Source organism: Loxodonta africana, chromosome 19, assembly GCF_030014295.1.
Source record: "Loxodonta africana isolate mLoxAfr1 chromosome 19, mLoxAfr1.hap2, whole genome shotgun sequence".
NCBI classification, from domain to species: domain Eukaryota; kingdom Metazoa; phylum Chordata; class Mammalia; order Proboscidea; family Elephantidae; genus Loxodonta; species Loxodonta africana.
The window spans coordinates 73218281-73241271 of record NC_087360.1 but is presented as its reverse complement, the minus strand read 5'-3'; positions in this window follow the sequence as shown (position 1 = coordinate 73241271).

Genomic DNA, 22991 nt, shown 5'->3' with positions numbered 1-22991 from the left:
ACATTTCAATTGACAACAGTAGGGAGTTTTATACAAAATAGTAATGAAAGCCATGGAAGTTATACCTTACTCTGTAAAAAATGTTCTTAAATTTACCTTTAGGTGTCTAAATTAAGGATTCGTGTTTGTTTTATGAAATCAGAAAAGTTGTCCTGGGACCCTTATTCAGAGAAAGCCAAGGATATTTCAACTGATCCATCAATGAAAGGAAATGGGTATATTTGGGTTCCTTCATTTCACCACCACTTGGGCCCTACTAAATTTTGTAGATTCTTGTGTTTGCGTCCTCTGTCCTTAGAAGTTGTTCTGTCCTGGCTCTGCATCATCTCAGTCACGTGACCTAGAAAGTACCTTTCAAAAGGACTGTGTTCACTGCTGTACTTTTCACAATGACTTCAAATTTATTTCTGTGGAAAAAAAAAGAAATAGGCGATTATAAGTAAGAGTTAGAGGCAGTTGGCCAAGTGTTGAAACCTGCCTCTACCATGTATTACCTAAATGACTTTGGGTGAGGTACACATGCGCACTGAACCTGTTTCTTCCTCTGTAAGATGGGGATGTGAATTACTCTCACTCTGTTGCAGGAGGAGTGTTGGTTGGAATGAAGACAACATGTGGTTATACCCACTGACACACCACTCATGCACACCATTAGAGTGGGCCCCGATTTAACTGGCAAAGGACACACACACACACACACACACAATTCTGTTGCAAATGGCCGCAGAGAGTGCGAGTAGATGCGGCTTCTCTCAGCCTCATATCCTGTTGCCTTCAGAGTCCTTAATGGGCATGCGGCTGCTCTTGACACTATCCACAAAGAGTAGGGTCTCACCAGATGTGGAGACTCTGACTCTCAAGACGCTGCCCTTCTCCTTTACTCAGTGCTTGCGTCACCATTCTGGAAGTGCTTACCTAAAATAAACGTGTTCCCATTTAACAGAATGTTTAAAAACTTTGGGTTCCCCACGCTCTTAAACCAGACGCAGCGTCAGCAAGTCACCTTTCTCACCTGGAGAGAGAAAGCAACATCAATGCTCTCCCGACCCTAGTAATATCTTTGCTCCCATTTTGCAACATTGAAGAAGGCTCATTTCCCTATAGATCCTCACAGGGTTCTGTGAGAATTAAATTAGATAATCCTGTAAAGTAATTGGCACATCCTGAAAGCTCAATATTAATTATTTTAATTATTGCTTCATTGGGTCTTCCTGAGATTTAAATGAGGTCATTTATGAAAAATGCTTATCACCAAGCCTGGAACTCGGTTCTCAAGAATTAGCCGTATTATTACTGCTGAAAGCAGCAGTCAAAAAATCTAGCAACGCATTGGATTGGGCAAATCTGCTGCAAAAGACTTCTTTAAGTGTTCAAAAGCAAAGATGTCAGTCTGAGGGCCGTGGTATTTTCATTTGCCTCTTATGCATGTGAAATGAAAGTTGGACAATGAATAAGGAAGACTGAAGAAGAATTCACGCGTTTGAATTGTGGTGTTGGCGAAGAATATTGAATATACCGTGGACTGCCAGAAGAATGAACAAATCTGTCTTAGAAGAAGTACAGCCAGAACACTCCTTCAAAGCAAGGATGGGAAGACCTCGTCTCGCATACTTCGGACATGTTATCAGGAGGGACCAGTCCCTGGAGAAGGACATCATGCTTGGTAAAGTAGAAGGTCAGCGAAAAGAGGAAGACCCTCAGTGAGATGGATTGACACAGTGGCTGCAACAATGGGCTCATAGCAAAGATTGTGAGGATGGCACAGGACTGGGCAGTGTTTCCTTCTATTGTACATAGTGTCGCCATGAGTCAGGCCTGACTGAGCGGCACCTAACGGCAACATTCTCACTACTTGTCTTAGTTATCTAGTGCTGCTATATAAAAGAAAAACCACAAGTGGTTGGCTTTAACAAACTGAGATTCATTTTCTCACCATTTAGGAGACTAGAAGTACAAATTCAGGGCATCAGCTCTAAGGGAAAGAACAATCAATGACATTTAGTGTTGCCATTCATGCTATTTTACAATATGTTAGAGTGCTTAAGAGTTGCGTCGTTGTTAGTCACCATTGAGTCGATTCTGACTCACGGCAACCCCACGTGTGCAGAGTAGAACTGCTCCTTAGGTTTTTCAAGGTTGTGACCTTTTGGAACAAATTGCTAGGCCTGTCTTCCAAGTATCCTCTGGGTGAGTTCAAACCACCAACTGCCTAGTTGTCGATTGCTTAACCATTTGTGCCATGTAGGGACTCCTTGGTTAAAAAAAAACAACTATAAACCAAACCTGTTGCCCTTGAGTCAATTCTGACTCACAATGACCCCATAGGACAGAGTAGAACTGGCTCACAGGGTTTCTAAGCAGCTGGTGGATTCGAACTGCTGAACTTTTGGTTAGCAGCCTGAGCTCTTAACCACTGGGCCACCAGGGCCCTGACTAAATAACCATGCGATCACACTTTATTGCGGAAGGTACAAGTAACAGAAGCAGAATGCACTACGAAAAGTGAGTTTTGATGTGTTGGTGAAAAGAGCTTTTATCTTCCTTGATTCTATTATTTTCTTGATCTAAAAACCAGTGAGGCTTTCTCTAGCTTGAGATTTTGCTAATATATAACAGGCTGATTTTTTTTAATTTACTGTAAATATTTTTGACTAAATATTTGATATGCTTACAATAGAAGCTTAAAGATTCAGAAATATTTAACTTATTAATTGTATGACTCCCAGTTTTCGCAGATCCTGCTGTAGTATATTGACTGCTTTACAAGAAAGATGTTTATAATTTTGGAGTTTTGACATAAAATTCCCTCATATCCAAAAATATGCAATAACGATGTGCCTTTTAAAAAGGCGGTAACTTTGGGACAGATTCTTGGATGTACTGAAATGATTTTTGAAGTACAGATGATCTAGGATTAAAAAAAGATTGGAGATTCTTTAAATACTTGATTTATTTCATCGTGTCAGGTGGGTAGGCAATATCCCTTTTCCAAAAATCGCCATTGGCTTGTGACCCTAAGTCATTGTTCAGGGTTTTTGAAATCAAGAGGCCACCTGCTGCAGTGGAAGGAGCCTGGAACCAGGGTTCACGTAACCTGGTTTCAAGTTCCGCTCTGTTATTCACTAGCTGTGTACCAGGATGCAGGAGACTTAACCTCTCAGAGCCTCACGCTGGTCGTGCGTAACACAGGGCCGAGAATAACTGTGGTGTGACTTTAGATAGCTAGTGTCAGCATCAAACACTGACTGTGAAAGAGCTTGTTCCTTAAGACTTTCTGCCTTCCTCCACTGTAGCCACTCCTAAAAAGAAACACACCTTTTATGTATCACTCACAACAACACTAAACCAAAGCCATGAACTCTGCAATTCTGCTCCGTGGTTATAACCTTGTGATCCTTAGATTTCCACACGCCCTCACTCCCAGCTTCACCTTGTCCGCATGATGGAACCTTCTGGCTTTGTTTGCCTCTCTGTGGAATCAGGCCCTCCCGCCCTTCATGCTACGTATCAAGGGTGCCTCTCGTTTTTCACTAATCATGGTCTACAACAAACTTAAAACCAGTTGCCACCAAGTCAGTTTTGAGTCGTGGTGACTCCACGTGTTTCAGAGTAGAACTGTGCTTCCTAGGGGTTTTCATTCACCAGGCCTTTATTCCAAGACACCTCTGGGTGGATTCGAACCATCAAGCTTGTCTTTGGTTAGTAGCAGATGGCTTAACCGCTTGTCCCACTCAGGGACTCCATTAATCAGATAAGCTAGGTTATAAATATCAATAGACATTTTGTAAGTATTAGTAATACAGTTCAAAATAATGTGCAGTGTTTTATAGAATAATTGCTAGTATTTTTATCAGAGCCCTGGTGATGCAGTGGTTAATAGCTCGACTGCTAACCAAAAGGTCTGCAGTTCAAATCCACCAGCTGTTCCTTGGAAAGCCTATGGGGCAGTTCTACTCTGTCCTATAGGGTCGCTATGAGTCGGAATTGACTCGATGCCAACAGGTTTAGTTTCTTGGTTTTTAATATTTGTATGGCAATTCCTAATATTTAGGTAACTACATGTGTAGTAGTTTTTCGTTTGTGTTTTTTTATGTCCTATTACACCCCACTAAACCTCATTTCAATCTCACTATAACCCACTTCGGTAGTTTTGGGGGACAAATGGATCTTTCCAACACCCATACCCTGGAGTTCCCTCTGTGTAGAAAAGTGTCATTAAAATACATAGTGTAACTTTTAAATGTTAAAATTTGCCCTAGTCAACATTTTCTTGAAGTAACCTGCTCCATTTCTTTATAAGCCAGCTCACAATGGGCAGCAGCAGCCTCAATTTGTGCCTGGTGTGAGTCCACCTGAGTTGCAGAGAGATCTGTTCATCTCTCCTCTCCTTCCGCAGAACCCCTGACAGCCACTGATTTTTTTTTTTTTTTAAGATGGCTTCAGGGGATGGTTTCAATTTAAAGCTTAAAGATTATTTCAGGGCAATACTAGCTTCAGGGGATCAAGAGAGGAGATTTTAAGCATCCTCTTTGGAAATACATGGTTTTGATCCTTGGGCCTCACTACCTACTGTTGTTTTCTTAAATTCTCTGAAACTCAGCTTTCTCACCCAAAGAAAGTAGATTAACTTTGTCTACGATCATTGCAAAGATATAAAAATATAAATAAAGCTTACAAGTTGATACATGGGAGTTGTAATTAATATTTAGTCCTTTCCATCCTGCCTTCAGAGAAACTTAGATCCAAAGACACTGTTTTCCTTAAACTCCAGAGATATTTGTTGACTGAGACTTGATAATATCTCTACTTTCTTGACATGCACTATTTATACAATGTTTTTAGTATATTTTCCTTCCATTATTCAAGTATTATGTGCTTGCTGTGGAAAATTTTAAAAATACACACATTTGGAGTGCAAAAAAAAAAAAAAACATAGCTTCAAGATGCTATCACTCAAAGGCAATCACTGTTATATTTTGATACATTTTCCCAGTGTTTCTATGACTAGATTTTTTGTGTGTGTGTGTTTTGGCTTTTTCCTTAGTTGTGGTTTTGTAATTTCCAACTTAGATCCATTAGTATTCTAATGCAAGCCTTATTAACTGCTCAAAACATTTCAACTAATGTATACTCTGAGCTTATCTAACAATTATTCAGCAGGCTAGTTCCAAATTTTTGCTTTGGAGTTACACTATCATAAAAAAAAAACAAAAACTTTTTTTTTTAACCAGCTTTGTATCTAATTTGGATAGACTTGGCATTTAAAGTATTTATTCCTTCTATTCACTTTTATGCCTTTCAATTTATGTCATCATAAGACTTCAGGTTAATTGAAGAGGAGCTTTACAAATGGTGGAACCATTGTTTAGAGAGAGAAAGAGGAGGGTCAGCAGGGTGAGGAATTAGAGAGAGGAGTATAGTGCCAACACCTGGAAAGGTAGTGATTAAGGGTGTGTGCTCTGAAGTCCCACACTCTCCAAAGTGGGAAACATATTGGTACATCCTACCTCGTAGGGTGTTGTCAGATTTCAGTAACAATCCTGTGCAGCACTGACAGGAGGGCCTGATAATTAGTGCGTTCAATGCATTCTGTGTTATAATTCCCAAAGTTTTAATAACAAAAAAAGAGGTACACATTATGGTTCCAACTGGAAACAGGAGTGAGTGATGGTTTCCTTATTTTAGGAGAAGCTGAGGTCTATGTAAGTATAGAAGGAAAGGAACAGATGGAGAGGGACACAGAGCTAGGGCATCCTTAAAACATCCTTTGAATAGTTTGGCAGAATCATATTCTGAAAAAGAAAAAAAAAAAAAAAAAAGCTTTTCCCCGGTATTTTCTTTTGTCTTTCATTTTCTTATTCCCATTTTGTCCCATGAAGCTAGGTACTTAGTTGTCTGTTTCCTGAGGGAAGAGATGTGTTAGCAGACAGCAGGGAAAAGAAGCCCCTTCTGCCTTTTTAATGAAGCCTCTTTTGGGCCAAATTGGGCCTGAAAGAATTCAGAACATAGACAAAAGATATTGAAAAAATATATATATATATCAAGAGGTTAAAGTTAGGTTTCTGTCCTGGTAATAGAAAAACATTTATTGAACTAGGAAGAGGAGTCTTTCCACTGACTGGCTGAGTGACTGGGCCAGTTACTTAAGCTAACTGAAATTCTGTAACTGGATCTATTTTAAAAAACTGGTAGAAATAGTGCTTTTTTTTTTTCTTTTGTATCATACAGTAAAGTCTTCTAAACATAAGCATGCAATGTGTTTTCATTTGCCTTAGTTATAGAAAGCTGAGCTGAGAGACCTCATCTTTTCACTGAACACAGCACTGATATTTATTTAGAAAGAAGGATAAAATTTCAGCCCCTTCTAAATTGACTTCCCCCAGGAATTTTGTTGACAAAAGGGAAGGGGTAATTTCATCAAATTTATACCCATTGTTGTTTGTATTATTGTCATTTATAGACACTGAGTTCCTAGTATCAATTTTTACTTCACATGCAATGTAATGAACATTCCAGACGTATACAATGCCAAAATACTTACATAAACTTCTTTTTATTTTAAATCAGTAAGCTATATTTGGTGACTCAACATTATGTGCTGTAATAGTTTGGATTAAAAACTAAATTTTGTTTGTATTCAAAATCTTGATAGAACACACTCATCCTCCCCTTATTAAAATATGGGTGTTGTTGTTAGGTGCCACGGAGTTGGCGCAATTGTTGTTATACCTGAGCCCATTGTTGCAGCCACTGTGCCAATCCATCTTGTTGAGGTTCTTCATCTTTTTCACTGACTCTCTCCTGTACCAAGCATGATGTCCTTCAGGGACTGGTCCATCCTGATAACATGTCCAAAGTATGTGAGACGAAGTCTTGCCATCCTGGCTTCTAAGGAGCATTCTGGCTGTATTTCTTCCGAGACAGATTTGTTCATTCTTCTGCCAATCCATAGTATTTTCTATATTATTCCCCAACATCATATGATCAACCAAAATATAGGTACTAGTGTAAAATTGGAACAATCTGTCATCTGATTTACTATATTCTGGGTCAAGTGGTGAAAGAACTATTCAGACAACCTGCCAGGTTCTGTTAGGTTACACCCAGTGCTTCACGGTTTAAGACAAATGCAGGCTGAAATTTTGACTCATAGACATGTGGTCTGGCTCAAGAATTTGCTACATGTATCTGGAAACACGCGCACATGCACACAGGCAGAGCCAAAGAACACAGAAATGTCTTCAGAGAATGAAAGCAAAAAACCAGAAACAGTATCTTGTCCTACAAATTTCCACCATCTCTTAAAGAAGCAACTTGGTATTTCCTTTGTGGTTTGCATTTCAAGGAATCTTAAAAACACAGCAGTAAGTAATTTTTTTTCCATATCATCTCATAATTCTATTTCTATTAAGAAATGGATGTCTTAATCTCACAACACAAGGAAGTTGGTAAATAAGCATAGAGGACTTAAAGGAAGCATGTAAACCTGAGAAGGGAAAGGAAAAGGAAAACACTGGTCAGCTCCAGGTAAGGTTACAGAACACCTCTCAGGTTCTATGCTAACCTTTAATCCCTCGGGTGCCCTCGTGTTACACCCCAGTTTCCCATAACCCCTAAAGTGTCATTCCAGACAAACTGCTCTGTCTCTCTATCCACAGACATGCCCCATGTTCTGAATTAACCCCCTTCTTCCCCAGCTCCCCTCCCATGCTGCCCATATTAATCAAAGCTCCTGTCCCTTCAGTGCAAGGCTAGGAGGAAAATGATCTAATTAAACTAATGCTCAAATGTGATTTCCTGGTAGTCTTTCTTCCCTTCTTTCTCTAGCTCTTGACTGTGCAGCCTGAGCCATAAATAGCATTATAAGTAAGACATGGCCTTGACCTCCCAATAGCAGAGACAGACATGATTCAACTTAGTATGCAGGAAAGAAATACATATTTACGACACAGGAAAAGCTAGGATCCTGGCTATGACATCCATTATCCCCATTGATTTCTAGGACTTAGTTGTCTGATCTTCCTGTCAGGATAGTTGCTTCATTTCTTTCTTATCTACTCACCTTCTCCCATCCTGAAGCTTTTTTCAGCTTCAGGAAATGGCCTCCCTAAAGGTAAGACATCAGTCTTTGGTTTAGGGTACAGCTGTAGCTATTCTCCATTACAAGAGTCTCCAAACAAGCTTCCAAGTGTCATATTTGAATGAAGCTATAAATAAAGTGCTAAGAGAATACAGAGTCCAGTAAGCGTAATTTTTCGACCATCTGGGAAGGCATTTACAAAAAGACATTTGAGTCAGAGCTTAGGCTAACATAGATTTAGGAAGAAATGTTAAAATAACCTTGACATAAAAATGGGAAATAAAACAATATCAGATGCTTACAGGGTGCTTTGCATGTCTAAATATTTATAAAAATTATTAGATTACAAGTTTTTTGAAGTCTTGGTCTTATGATGATAATCTTTGAAATCTCTAATACGTAACACTGTGGTTTGCGCATAGTAGGTGCTCAAAAACATTTGCTGTGTTTAATTGATCTGTTTTATTTTTCTAACCATCCCTTGAAAAAAAATAGATTAATGTTATCAAAACTATTTGACACTTTATTTTAAGAAAAATGTTCCTTCTGATTAACTTATTCCATCCGCTTATATATCTTGAACATTCTCATTGTTTAGCAATAAGTATCGTTGTTACTATTTACCCATCTAGAAAGGAAACAAATGATTGTCTTGGCATGGCTATTCAGACAAAAGCTAAAGCAAGTTTTGATCCTAGTGGTAGAATGACCCTCTTAAGAGCCGCGGTGCCATCAGACTAGCTTCACTGCTGTGGAGCCCAAAGAAAACAGCCATAGAGACCAGCACCCAGGGGATTCCATCTCCAGGTTCAGTGGTTCTGTTGCTTAAACTGACTTTGCGTGTGGAGTTGTTTTTGTCCTAAACTTTAAAGTCAAATGTCTGTGTTTTTGATAGTTCACACCTTCTACTCAAGACCCAAAATATTATTTTAACTCATTAAAAAACTTGCAGCTCAGCAAGGCCCCAAATAAAATAGCTACTGTGTTTCTGTGATTCATTTGTCTATGTAGGAACTTGGCAACTATAATTTATACCCTACTTTGGCCCATGAATGACTAATCTAAGGAGAGGAAATTCTGCTGGATTTTATTTCACAATAGGATTATTTTAGTAGTGAAATTCAACCTTCCAATATAAGGATAGAAGAAACCTATCATGACATATGTTTTACAAACTCTTTCAAACTATTTTTCTAACATTTGAATTTTGGCAGAGTTTTTGCTACTTTCTGCCCAACATATTTTCCTTCAACTTACCATGAGATATGTAATTTCTTGAAAAGTTTAATTTTAAAGTTTTTGTTTTTTTAATTTTCGTTTTTCTTACTTAATGGAAACCTGGTCATTGGAATTCATGAAAGAAAACATTGTTGGTGCTTTGTTCTTCCATCCAAGAAAATAAGATTAGATTGTGGGAGTGGTACTGTACAAATGTGAATATGTCCCATTGAATACTGAACAGAACATAGAAACTTTGCAAACATTTGAAAAAGAATTGTTTATGCCTCTTTGGTTTGAATTGTGTCTTCCGTTTCTAACAGTAAGCACACTACTTGAGGCTGATAATCTATTTAAAAATTTTTTTCCTGTTGGTTGTTCAAGCAGGCAGATGCAATGATATGTTTATACATAAAAAGTGGCTGAATTCAATTGTCAAACCTTTGGCTAATACTTATTTAACACTCATTTCAAAATAAATTAATACTCCAGTGGTACATAGAACTTGAACTGGATAATGTTTAAAAATGCCAAGAGCAAGGTGATCTCTGTTCCAAAAAAGTATGAGTTGCTCAATGGAAATCCATTGAAGCGAAAGACTCTCTAAAAACGTGCCTCCAGTTTATATGTAATAGATGCTATTTCATCCCCGGTAGACAGAATCATGCTGAAAATATTTCACTTCTCTGGAGCTTGATCAGATATCTCATCTACAAAAACAGTACAGGGGAAAAAAAAATTACACATCCTTTTCAAATGCATTTAGCAAAGTATGTGTTTTAGTCATAACACAAGTCTCAATACATTAAAAAAAATTCAAATCACACGTAGTATGTTCTCTGGTCATAATGGAATTAAATTAGAAATCAGTAATGAAGATAACAAGGAAAGAAAAACAGACATCACTCCTTTTGAACACAGGTGCAAAAATTCTAAACAAAATTTTAGAAAATCAAATTCAATCAATGAAATTTTCCACATGAGCAGAATAAGAAAAGGGAAACTTTGTGAATACTAAAAAGAAAAATTCTATTTAGAAAAAATATTTTTCAGACTCTAATGTTCTATCCTGATAAAAAGTCTTGCCATGTGAATCACAGAGCAGGGTATCTTCACCTCAGCATCATTTGACGTGTTGGGTGGAATAGTTCTTTGTTCTGGAACTTTGTCATGTGCATTATAGGATGTTTAGCAGCCAGGAGCATCCCTGTCCCCAAGTTGTGTTGGCTAAAAACACCTCCAAACGTTGCCAACCTTCCCTGGGGGACAAAATCACCTCCAGTTGAAAACCACTGGAATTGGGACTGTCCTTAACCTGATAAAGGGCATCAAAAACAAACACACACACATTAAAAACAAAAACAAAACCCCTCAAACTTACAACTAATATCGTAATTAATGATAAAAGATTGAATTTTTTTTCCATTAGATGTATGGCAAGCCAAGGATGTCCCCTTTCACCCAGTGTATTTAATGTTATAATGCAGATTCTAGACTGTGGAATCCAGCAACACTATTGGAAATAAAATTTAAATTAAAAAAAAGTTTACAGTATCATCAAAAATAAGAAATACTTAGAGATAAATCTGGCACAAAATGTACAAGACTTATGCACTAAAAAATACAAAACATAGCTGAGAGAAATTAATGGAGACCTAAGTAAAAGAAGAGATATACTATGTTCATGGAACAGCAGGCTCAAAATGATTACGATGTCAGTTTTTCCCCAGTTTTTATCTAAATACCTAATTGATAAAAATCTGAACAGAATTTTTTGTAGAAATGGACAAACTAATTTTAATATTCATATATAAATATAAAGATCCTAGAATATCCAAATCAACTTTTAAAAAGAATAACAAAGTTGGAGTTCTTACAATAACTAATTTTGAAACTTATTATGAAGCTGCAATGATCAAGACAGTGTGGTATTGCATGAGGATAGACAAATAGATCAATGGAACAGAATAGAGAATCTGGAAATAGACCCGCACAGATTTGGTCAATTGATTTTATTTTAACAGTGAAAAGGTAATTGATTGGAAAAAGAATAACCACAAAAGATGCTAGGAAAATTGGATATTCATATTAAAAACAAAACAAAGAACAACTTTGATCCATTCTCTTAGTATATTGAAAATTAACTCAAAATAGATAGCTAAATGTTAAAACTAAAACTTCTAGAATAAAATATTGGAGAAAATATTTTTGATCTTAGATTGAATAAAAATTTCTTAGCAATGAATCGAGAAGCTCAGTCCATAAAAGAAAACTGATAGTTTCTCTTTCATCAAACTTAAGAACTTTTACTCTTCACTGTTAAGAAAATAAAGTTGGACAAAATATTTGAAAATCACTTATCTGTTAAAGGGCTTGTATGCAGAATATACAAAGGGCTCTCAAACTTTAAACAGACACTTCACCAAAGATATACTGATGAAAAATAAGCACATAAAAAGATATTCAACATTATTAGTCACCAGAAAAATTAAAAGCACAATGAGACACAACTAGATATGTATTTAAAAAAAGGTTATTGTCAAGTTGATTCTGACTCATGGCAACCCCATGGGTTTCAGAGTAGAGCTGTATTTTATAGGGTTTTTAATGGCTGATTTTTGGGAAGGAGAACATCAGGCCTTTCTTCCAAGGCACCTGTGGGTGGACTCAAACCTCCAACCTTTCAGTTAGCATCCAAGTGCTTTAATTATTTGCACTACTCAAGGACCCCCCACATCTACTAGAATTGCTTAAGTAGAAATTCTCAGAAATACTGCTGGTGGATATATAAAATAATACATATGCTTTGAAAAAAATTTGACAGTTTCTGAAAAATTAAAAAATACGTCTACCAACTGACTTGCTATTTCACTGTTAGGTATTTACCCAAGGAAAAGAAAGAACGTGTGCTTTCAAAGACTTGTACATGAATGTTCAGAGCAGATTTATTTGTAATAGGTAAATAACTGTCCTAATGGTATTGTCTCAAATATCCATCAACAGGTGAATGGATAAACAAATAATGGTTTACTACGGCTGCTAACCAAAAAGTGGGCAGTTCGAATCCACCAGGCACTCCTTGGAAACTCTATGGGGCAGTTCTACTCTGTCCTATAGGGTTGCTATGAGTTGGAATCGACTTGACATCAACGGGTTTAGTCATTTTTGTTAGTACTCAGTGATGAATGGAATGGACTATTGATACACCCAACAACATACATGGATCTCGAAACCTAGGAAAAAGAATACGTATTCTATGATTACATTTATAGGAAGTTGTAGAAATTGTGAACTAATCTGCAGTGACAGCAGATCAGTGGTTGCCTGAGGGAGAGAGCAGAGAGGAGTAGAAGGGAAGGATGATGAAGAGGCACGAGGACACTTTTGGAGGTGATGGATATGTTTGTTATTCTGCCTGTGGTGATGGTGTCACTGCTGTGTGCGTATGGCAAACCAATCACATGGTATATTTCAAGTATGTGCGGTGTATAGATATAAATTATACCTTACGAAGTTATTACATGTGAGAAATGCCAAAAGAAAAATCTGGAAGAATTGGGGATGAATTGAAAAATAAGAGGGCAGGAAGTGGCAAGAAGACTCAGAGCTAGAAAACAGTAGCCAAAATACCCTACCTGAAGATGAACACAAGGGAAGAAGATTGTGCAAACGGTTAAGCTCTCGACAGCTTTCCAAAAGGCTGGCAGTTGGAACCCACCCGGAGGCACCTAGGAAGACAGGCCCGTCAATCTTTTTCTGAGGGGTCACAGCCTTGACAACCCTATGGAGCAGTTCTATTCTACACGCATGGGGTCGCTATGAGTCTGAATCGACTTGATGGCAACTAACAACAACAACAGTGTACCTTCCTATGCACCTTTAAGAGAAGGAACTGTGGTGTAGAGCACTGGAAGAAAAAGATTCTCCTGCACCTGGCTGCCTCTGGCTGGGTTCAAAGGCACACACGAGGTGGGAATGAATACAAAGAATAACACAGACTGTTTGCAAAATAGTTACCATTTTTATGCTTCTCATTATCTTCTATTTCAATATCATTGTACCTCATGCTTCAGCTATTTAACAAGTAGTCAATTATGGGTATAAATTTTAAAATATGCAACTAAACAACAATAAAAAATAATTTTGAATTGAATAGCCATGAAAACCATGAGGTGACTAGTGGGATTAGCGGAGTGGCCAAGTGAGTCAAAACATCTAATATCTGCTGAGGTTTCCACATGCATCTGTTCTTAACTGAAGTCAGTTCCTGAGCGCCAGATCCAACCCCCTCTCTGACTCATGATTTGACTTTAACATTTCTCCACTCTCTTCTGTATATCATTTTCTTTTTAATTTTTCGTTTGGAAAGATACCCTATTGATTTTTTAAAAAGAATCTCAAAATCATAGTTATTTCTCCTAAAAAAAAAAAAAGTTTCCTAGTGAAGTGGACTAGTATTGGCCATTTTGAATTGGACAATCATTATGGTCTACATTACTGGGAATGACAAATTGAAGATGAATGGCTTCACATTCATTGTCAAAAAGAATATTTCAAAATCTATCCTGTCAATAGGATAATATGCCTATGCCTACAAAGAAGGCTACTTGATAAGACAAATACTCAAATTTACACACCAACCACTCAGGCCAAAGATGAAGAAATTGAAGACTTTTACCAAATTCTGTAGTCTGAAATTGATCAAACATGCAATCAAGATGCTTTGATAATTACTGGTGATTGGAATGCTGAAGTTGGAAACAAAGAAGGATAACCCCAGAAACCCAGTGCCGTAGGTAGTTGAAAAATAATGCCCTTGGTGACAGAAATGATGCTGGAGACAACATGATAGAATTTTGCAAGACCAATGACTTGTTCATTGCAAATAAACAGCAACTTTTTTTAACAACATAAACAGCAACTATGTGCATGGACCTCATCAGAGAGAATACACAGGAATCAAATCTATTACATCTGTGGGAAGAGATGATGGAAAAGCTCAATATCATCAGTCACAACAAGCCCAGGGGCCAACTTCAGAACAGACCATCGATTGCACAAAAGCAAGTTGAAGTTGAAGAAGAAGAAAATTAAACCAAGTCCATGAGAGTCTAAGTATGCCCTTGAATATAACCCATCTGAAACTTAGAGACCTTCTCATGAATAGATTTGATGAATTGTACACTAATAACCAAAGATCAGATGAGTTGCAGAATGACATCAAGGACATCATACATGAAGATGGCAAAAGGTCATTCAAAAGACAGGAAAGAAAGAAAAGACCAATGTGGATATCAGAAGAGACTCTGAAACTTGCTCTTAAATGTAGAGTAGCTGAAGCAAATGGAAGAAATGATGAAGTAAAAGAGCTAAACAGAAGATTTCAAAGGGCGCCTCGAGAAGACAAAGTTAAAGTATTATAATGAGATGTACAAAGATCTGGAGTTAGAAAAGCAAAGGGAATAAAACACTGGGCATTTCTGAAGCTAAAAGAAATGAAGAAAAAATTCAAGCCTCTAGTTGCAATATTGAAGGATTCCATGGACGAAATATTGAGCGATGCAGGAAGCATCAAAAGAAAATGGAAGAAGTACACAGTCATTGTAGAAAAACTGGTCGACATTCAGGCATTTCAGGAGGTAGCATATGATCAAGTCCAAGGTGCACTGAAGTCATTGACAAAAAACAAGGCCCCAGGAATTAACCAAATACCAACTGAGATGTTTCAGCAAGCTGATACAACCCTGCAAGGGCTCACTTGTCTATGCCAAGAACTTTGAAAGACAGCTGCCTGGCCGGCTGACTAAGACGTGATCCGTACACATACCCATTCCAAAGAAAGATGATTGGACAGAATGCGGGAGTTGTTGAACAGTTTCACTAATATCACACACAAGCAAAATTTTGCTGAAGATAATTAAAAAACGATTGCAGCAGTACATTACCAGAAATTTAAGCCGGATTCAGAAGAGGACTTGGAACAAGGGATATCATTGTTCATGTCAGTTATATCTTGGCTGAAATCAAAGAATACCAGGAAGATATTTACCTGTGTTTTATTGACTGTGCAAAGGCATTCGACTGTGTGGATCACAACAGATTATGGATAACATTGCAAAGAATGGAAATTCGGGAACACTTAATTGTGCTCATGTGGAACCTGTACATAGACCAAGAAGCAGTCATTCAAACAGAGCAAAGGGATACTGCCTGGTTTAAAATCAGAAAAGGTGTGCATCAAGATTGTGTCCTTTCACCAGACTTACTCAATCTGTATGCTGAACAAATAATCTGAGAATCTGAACTATATGAAGAAGACGGGGCATCAAGACTGGAGGAAGTCTCACTAAGAACCTGTAATATGCAGATGACACAACCTTGCTTGCTGAAAGTGAAGAGGACTTGAAGCACTTACTGATGAAGATCAAAGACCACAGCCTTCATTATGGTTTACACCTCAATATAAAGAAAACAAATATCCTCACAACTGGACCATTAAGCAACATCGTGATAAATGGCAAAAATATTGAAGTTGTGAAGGATTTCATTTTACTTGGATCCACAGTCAACACCCATGGAAGCAACAATCAAGACATCAAACAAAGTATTGCATTGGGCAAATCTGCTGCAAAAGACCTCTTTAAAGTATTAAAAACCAAGGGTGTCACTCTGAAGTACAGCCAGAATGCTCCTTACAAGGGAGGATAGTGAGACTATGTCCTACATACTTTGGACATGTTATCAAGAGGGACGGTCCCTGGAGGAGGACATCATGCTTGGTAAAGTAGAGGGTCAGTGAAAAAGAAGAAAACCTCCAGTGAGATGGACTGACACAGTGGCTGCAACAGTGGGCTCAAACAGCAAAGACTGTGAGGATGGCACAGGGTTGGGCAGTGTTTCGTTCTGGTGTACCTATGGTTGCGATGAGTTAGAACCAACTTGACGTCACCTGACAACAACAACTTAAATGTTTCACCTGGCCCCAGAGCATAGCCATTTGTTTGTTCCCTTTGCAATAAAACTCTTCAAAAGAGTTGACTATACTTGCTCTCGCCAATCTTTATCCCTCTAATTCTCTTTTAAATCAATCAGACTTTTGGGAGTCCTTGGGTGGTGCAAACTGTTAACAGACATAGCTACTTACCAAATGGTTAGACATTTAAGTCCAGCGAGAGGCGCCTCGGTAAAAAGGCCTGGTGATCTACTTCTGAAAAATCAGCTGTTGAAAACCCTATAGAGCCTAGTCTGGCACACATTGAGTCACTGTGAGTCTGAGTCACATGAAACTGTTCCTGTCACGATCAACAGTGACCTCCACATTGCTAAATCCAGTGGCCAGTTCTTTGTCCCCTTCTTTTCTCTATTTACATTTCCTCTCTTGCTATCTCATTCTGTCTTGTGCTGTAAACTCCAGCTGTATGTTGAGGACTTCCAGATTTACTTCTCTAGCCCAGACTGCTCTTCCAAGCTTGGATTCACATATACAACCATCTACTTGGCATTTCTATTATAACAGAAATGGCATTTCTATTATAATGCCTAACCTATATGTCAAATGTAATATATTCAAAACTAAAGTTCTGGTCTCTACCACCCAAAATGGCTTCACCTCCAGATTTCTTTTTTTCAGTCAGTGGCAACTCCATCTTCCGTTGCTCAAGAAGTATTTTCGACTCTGCTTTTCCTCTTACATAACAAACTCAATTCTTCAGTTGGCACTCAAAAAAAAAAAAAAAAAATGTTCAAATCTGTCCCTTTCCATCACCTCCATCAGAGCCACTAATAGTCATCTCTCACCTGGATTACTAGAGCCACCTCCTAACTGGTCTCTCTGCTTTGGCCCTTGTTGCCTTTCAGCCTATTCTTAGTTAGCACAACAGCCAGAGTAATCCTGTTATTAAGATGTCCATCAGATCCTGGCAGTGTTCTGCTCCACTTGGCACCTTGCAGTGGCTCCCATCTTCCCCCACAGTAAAAGCCAAAGTACTTACAAGATGCTACCTGACTCTCCCTTCTTTAAGGACCTTCTCTCCCCCTGTCCTATTCCAGCCAGGTCGATTCCCTTGCTGTTTCTGGAAATTCCAGGCACACTCTTCCTCAGAAACTTGTCCTACCTGTTCACCCTGCCTGAAACTCTCTGACCCCAAATATCTTTATGGTCATCTCCCTCAACCTTTTTAATTCTTCCCTGAAAAGGCACCTTATCAGTAAGGCCTCCCTGACATCTGTTATTTAGTTCTGCAATATAATTGCCCCTCAGCTCTCACTTACCATACCCTTTACCACGCTTTCTTTTTTCTTCTGTCCACGGTATTATCCATACAGTAGATAATTTAATTATTTATGCCGTTTCTTGTTTAATACCTCTCCTTTGCCCCCACGTGAGCTCCGCAAGGGCAGAGCTCTTTGGTTGGTTGTCTGGTTCTGTGTACCGATGTCTCCCAAGTACGTACAAGGATCAGTGTTGTTAACTGCCCTGGAGTCGGCCTCTGACTCCCGGTAACCCCCACGCACAACGGAACAAAATGCTGGCCCTGTGCCATCCCCAAGACCGGTTGCAGGTCAGACCGTTGTGATCCATAAAGTTATCATGGGCTAATTTTTAGAAGCAGATCACTAGGCCTTCCTTCCTAGTCCCTTTTTAACACAGGAGGCTCCGCTGACAGATGGGTGGGGACTGCACCTGAGGCACATTGGCTGGGAATTGAGTATGAGTCTCGCATACGCATAAAACCTGTTACAGTCCAGTCGATTCCGACTCATAGCAACCCTATAGGACAGAACTGCCCTGTAGGGTTTCCAAGGAGCAGCTGGTGATTTGAACTGCCCACCCTTTGGTGAGCAGCCGTAGCACTTAACCACTGCATCACCAGGGCTCCTGCATAGAAGGTGAGAACTCTTATCATTGAACCAACATTGCCTTCAGAACAGTAACTATACAATGTATATGTGTGAATGGATACTAAGCACGTTTTTGTATTCTGAAGGTCTCCAGTGGTTCCATTTTAAAGGGAAAAATACAGATATATATTTACATTTTAACAGAAATGGAACAGACATTCTTTCAAGGATATAAGCCTTTGTACCAACTGTGTGGCCTTCTGATGATAGGCTAAGAATGCTGCTCCATTCTTTATAGTAGATAGAGCACTTGTTAAGGAGACAGGCAGAATGACCATCAAAGGGCAGGGATGTGGTTGGAGTGGAGATCTGACTGAGGAGAGAGCATCTGGACCCAGCATTGAGGAGTCTGGACATAGGCAATCTCACCTGTTTTCCCAGGTGAGCACAAGGTTAGGAGAGAATATTCAACCGCCATTTGGAAAGCTACAGGAGAAGCCAGACGGAGTGTGGGTTCAAGCCAAATGTGAGGAGGAACATTTTTTGAGTTGACTAAAGATGTAGGAATATTTTCGAGCCATGATATGAGAATGTCAGGGAACATTATGGTAAAGCTTAGCAAATATGACTGGAGTGAGACATACGGTGATGTTAGCTTCAGTTTTCATACAGAATGATTGTACGATACGAGCTAGCCCTCTACTAGATGGGCACCCCAGACCTCTCGATAATGGAACCAGCCTTGCATGACTTGTCATCTTCATGTTTCTGAGAGTAACCTAGCCGTTGTGGACAGGCAGCGAGAGCCATCAGCTTCTAAGGTCATATATATATTCAAGTGACTTTCTGCGAATAGAATTTTTTTCTTTTTCTTTTTGCTAAGTATATTCTTTCAAAGCAATCGGAAATTTATCAAAGTTTTTTTTTTCTTTGTAATCATTTCTGGATTGTACTAATTTTCCGTGAAGCAAAGCAATGAATATAATAATCCAAGAAACAGGTATAATTGGTTTTGGGAGTTTCAGTAATTTTGCTACCTTTGTTAGTTTAACATCAAACTTACATAATTGTGTTCCTTTGATAAGTACTCTCAGATGAATACTAAATGGCTAGAAAAAGTGGTGTGTCAAAACTTTAATACTGTTGATTAGAAAGACTAATAATACATAAGCAGATTATTAACTATAAACAATACAGTTGTATGGTCATTTTTTTCTACCTCTGTGTGTGTGCATATCAAGATCAACTTATTGGATGAAAGTTCATGTTGAAACTACTGAAAAATTACTAGAAATGCTGTCAAATGAATTATATTTTTATTGCTTTGAGATACATGTGGTAACTCCAATAAAGTAGAACCTAAGTGCCATTAAATAGGAATTTGTAGATGATCAATGTTCACAGACAAAGCCCTCCAACGTTTGTTTCACCAGCTGTACATGCGTGGACATTTCTAAAGTGCTTTGAAGGCTTTTGTTCTCTCTACATATTAATTACAAATTCATTACTATCATGAAACTAACCCATCATAAAAATATAAAGAATAAGAATAGAAGCCTACTTCACTGAAGAGACTGGAAATGTCAAATGTAGGTACTGAAATTATTGATGAATTTGTGAAAGAGTAAAACATCACTTTCAAAGATTGATCTCACTTTGCAGTCAAAGGATTATTGGACTGCATTGAAGTCATTGAACAATTCTTTTAAAGAAGTCCAGATTCAGATTTCCTGAAAATAATTGAGCAATTACTGGATAGACTCTCATAAACCAAAACCAAACCCGTTGCTGTCAAGTTGGTTCCGACTCTTAGCAACCCTACAGGACAGAGTAAAACGGCCTCGTAGAGCTTCCAAGGAGCACCTGTTGGATTAGAACCACCAGCCTTTCGGTTAGCAGCCGTAGCACTTAACCACCACGCCACCAGGGTTTCCTAGACTATCACAGTGTTTATTGCTTAGATCATGGTACGTGAGAGACAGTTGATCTTCAAAATAACTCTGAATCTTCCTTACGCCAGTCCCTTCTCTTCCCACAGAGCATGTGACTGCTCCACTAGCAAAATTGTTCTACACGTATACATTCAACTCAGGGGTCAATAGGCGGGTAGTTAGATAGATAAATAGATACTAAAAATATCACAGAAGAGAGCAGGATCACAATGTACAATTATTTAAATGATAAAAATAATAGTACCTAACACTGACCGCCGCGGAAACACCCCTACGTGGTGCAGTTCACATTCTCGGGTGCTCACGGAAAGGCTGGAGGTTTGATTTCACTCAGAGGTGCCTCGGAAGAAAACCCCAGTGATCCATTTTTGAAGAAATCAGTCCTTGAAAAGCCTATGGAGCACAGCTCTGCTTCCATACCCACGGGGTAGCCGTGAGTTGGAATCAGGTTAACGGCAACTGTTTTTAACCTTGAACGCTGCACTAGTCAGAAAGTCTTAAGGCTTTACATAACTATCTTCTGTAATTTTGAAAGCAAAAAAAAAAAAAAACTTAGTTGCATAGGCTAAAACTGAAGCTTCTAGAGGTTAAGAAATTTGCACAGAGTCACATGGGATGGTAGCCTGGAGCCAGATGTCTATCTGGATGTTCTGTTTTCAAGTTCTTAACTGCCTCGATAGCATACTTTATTAGCCGATGGGGCTTGGAGTAATAGGCACACCTTTGCTGGAGTAAGGTATTTAGATTTACAAATAAAAGGAGAAGGGGACAGATACTTCGGAGCTCTTTCATGTGCCTGACACTGTGATAAGAATTAAGGAAGTCATCTCATTATTTATCTTTATACTCATATTTGGTAAAGCCTTTATGAGTGTGTAAGTTCTGGGATTTGTCTGGAGTCAAGCAACTGAAAGATGAAAAATAAATGAGTGATTAAAGATTGAGGAAGTAATCCTTCTCAGCGTAGAATAAAACATGGCATCTTCCTTGATTAGAGAAAAGAAACTGACTAATAAAGAGTATATGGATATCTAAAAAAGGTATTTTATAACTGTATGTGAACAGGGTTTTGATGTTTCCTCAGACCAGGATAAACAGAAACAAAGCTAAGTTATGTAAGTGGAGAAAGGTTATACTATTCATCAGGAGAACCTAGCTAAACAGCATCAGCAGGCGACTGATATTGATTGAGTTCCTACTATACACCAGGACTAGAGGCAAAAAAAAAAAAAAACCCGTTACCCTCGAGTAGAGTCCAACTCATAGCAACCCTATAGGACAGTGTTGAACTGCCCCATAGAGGTTTCAGGGAGCACCTTGTAGATTCAAACTGCTGAGCTTTCATTAGCAGCCAAGCTCTTAACCACTATGCCACCAGGGCTCCAGAGACAAATATAGAGATACATAAATTATTTTAGGAAGAAGTTCCATCAATTCTCATTCCACGCCACTCTAGTATTTTTCTTAGGAAAACAAGTACAAACATGTAAATATATGTGGATATGAATTTAATTGTCTCTAATCTGTGAGTTATGTAGAATTGTCCCTATGGTTAAAGAAGAATCTGAAACTCAGAAAGTTTAAGACGTTTTCCCAACTTCACACAACAATTAAGCCAGAAGCCAAGAGAGGCAGAACTGTTACAGGGGGAAAAGAAGCACAAAACGTAGAAGACCTGAGTTGCAATCTGACCTTGGCCACATTCCATCATTTGTCCGTAAGAAAATTACTTCTACAAATTTATAATTCTTTATCTGTAAAATGGGAATGCGTGCAGAGATTAAATGGGCATGGTGTTGGAGGAAGTACTTTGAATATGAACATAAATAATCCTTCAAAGAATTTATGAAAGAATGTACTTCCTTCTTGGCATACATTTGAAAGTTAAAGGGACTCTAAACAGCCATTTTTCTGATCAGTGATGTTATGGTCTAAGCTTTGAGAAACTGCTTCTGCCCTCATGTTTTTATTTGAATACTTCTCACCTTCAAATTCATGTGCCATATAAATCATTATTATTATTTGCCATTTAACATATCTGTAAAGTTGTCCATGCCCTGCACTGATTTTGGGAGAATTTAATTATTCATTAAGAAGGGAGGTAGTAGCTATAAGGCCATACTTCTTTAAGTTATCACCTACCCAACATTCACAGGGTGTACTGAGGAGATGGCTCAGTCCTATTCAGATATCTGCCAACATTTACAGAAATTAGAGCCAACTGGGAATAAAAGTGAACATGAAAGCTACTTAAATTTCAAAGAAGTGCAGGAAAGATCTTAGGGCCAATAGGTTTAATGTTTCTTGTCTGTCTTTGAGTGTTACCCATTTATCATACTTGAGCTGGAATTGTCCTTGTCCCTCCTATTATTGAAAATCCCTAGGAATTTAGGGACAGACCCAATAATTGGATTGATGATCACCAATCCCTGAAAAAAATGTTTCAGCCATACATAGCAGTAGACTGTTGATTGTAAATAAAGTAGAAGGGGAAAATTACAGAGCAATTTAAACTCAGCAAGATAATTAAACTCAGAGACACTGTTCTCCGCTTCTCCGGTCTAAACAAAGAAGTCCCCCCACTGACCTCTCCACAAACTGGATGTCCCAAGGCCATGTCCCTCTGCTCTCCTTCCACTTTGCCTAAGGAGTATGCTGGGTCATAAGGGAATGAGAATGGTTGTGACTTCTTCCCTGAAACGGCTCACGCTTCCTCTGCTTTTGTATTTGTGACATTTTATTACAAGAGGAGCTAACATCTATTATTAATTGATGCACTAATTAAAGCCATACTTGCAGTTTCCATTAGCTTATTCCCTAAATTCTCCGGAGTTGGCTGTCTGGTTTTAATCAAAACCAAATGGTAGTCCAAGTTCCCAGCGTGGAGCAGCTAGGAGGAA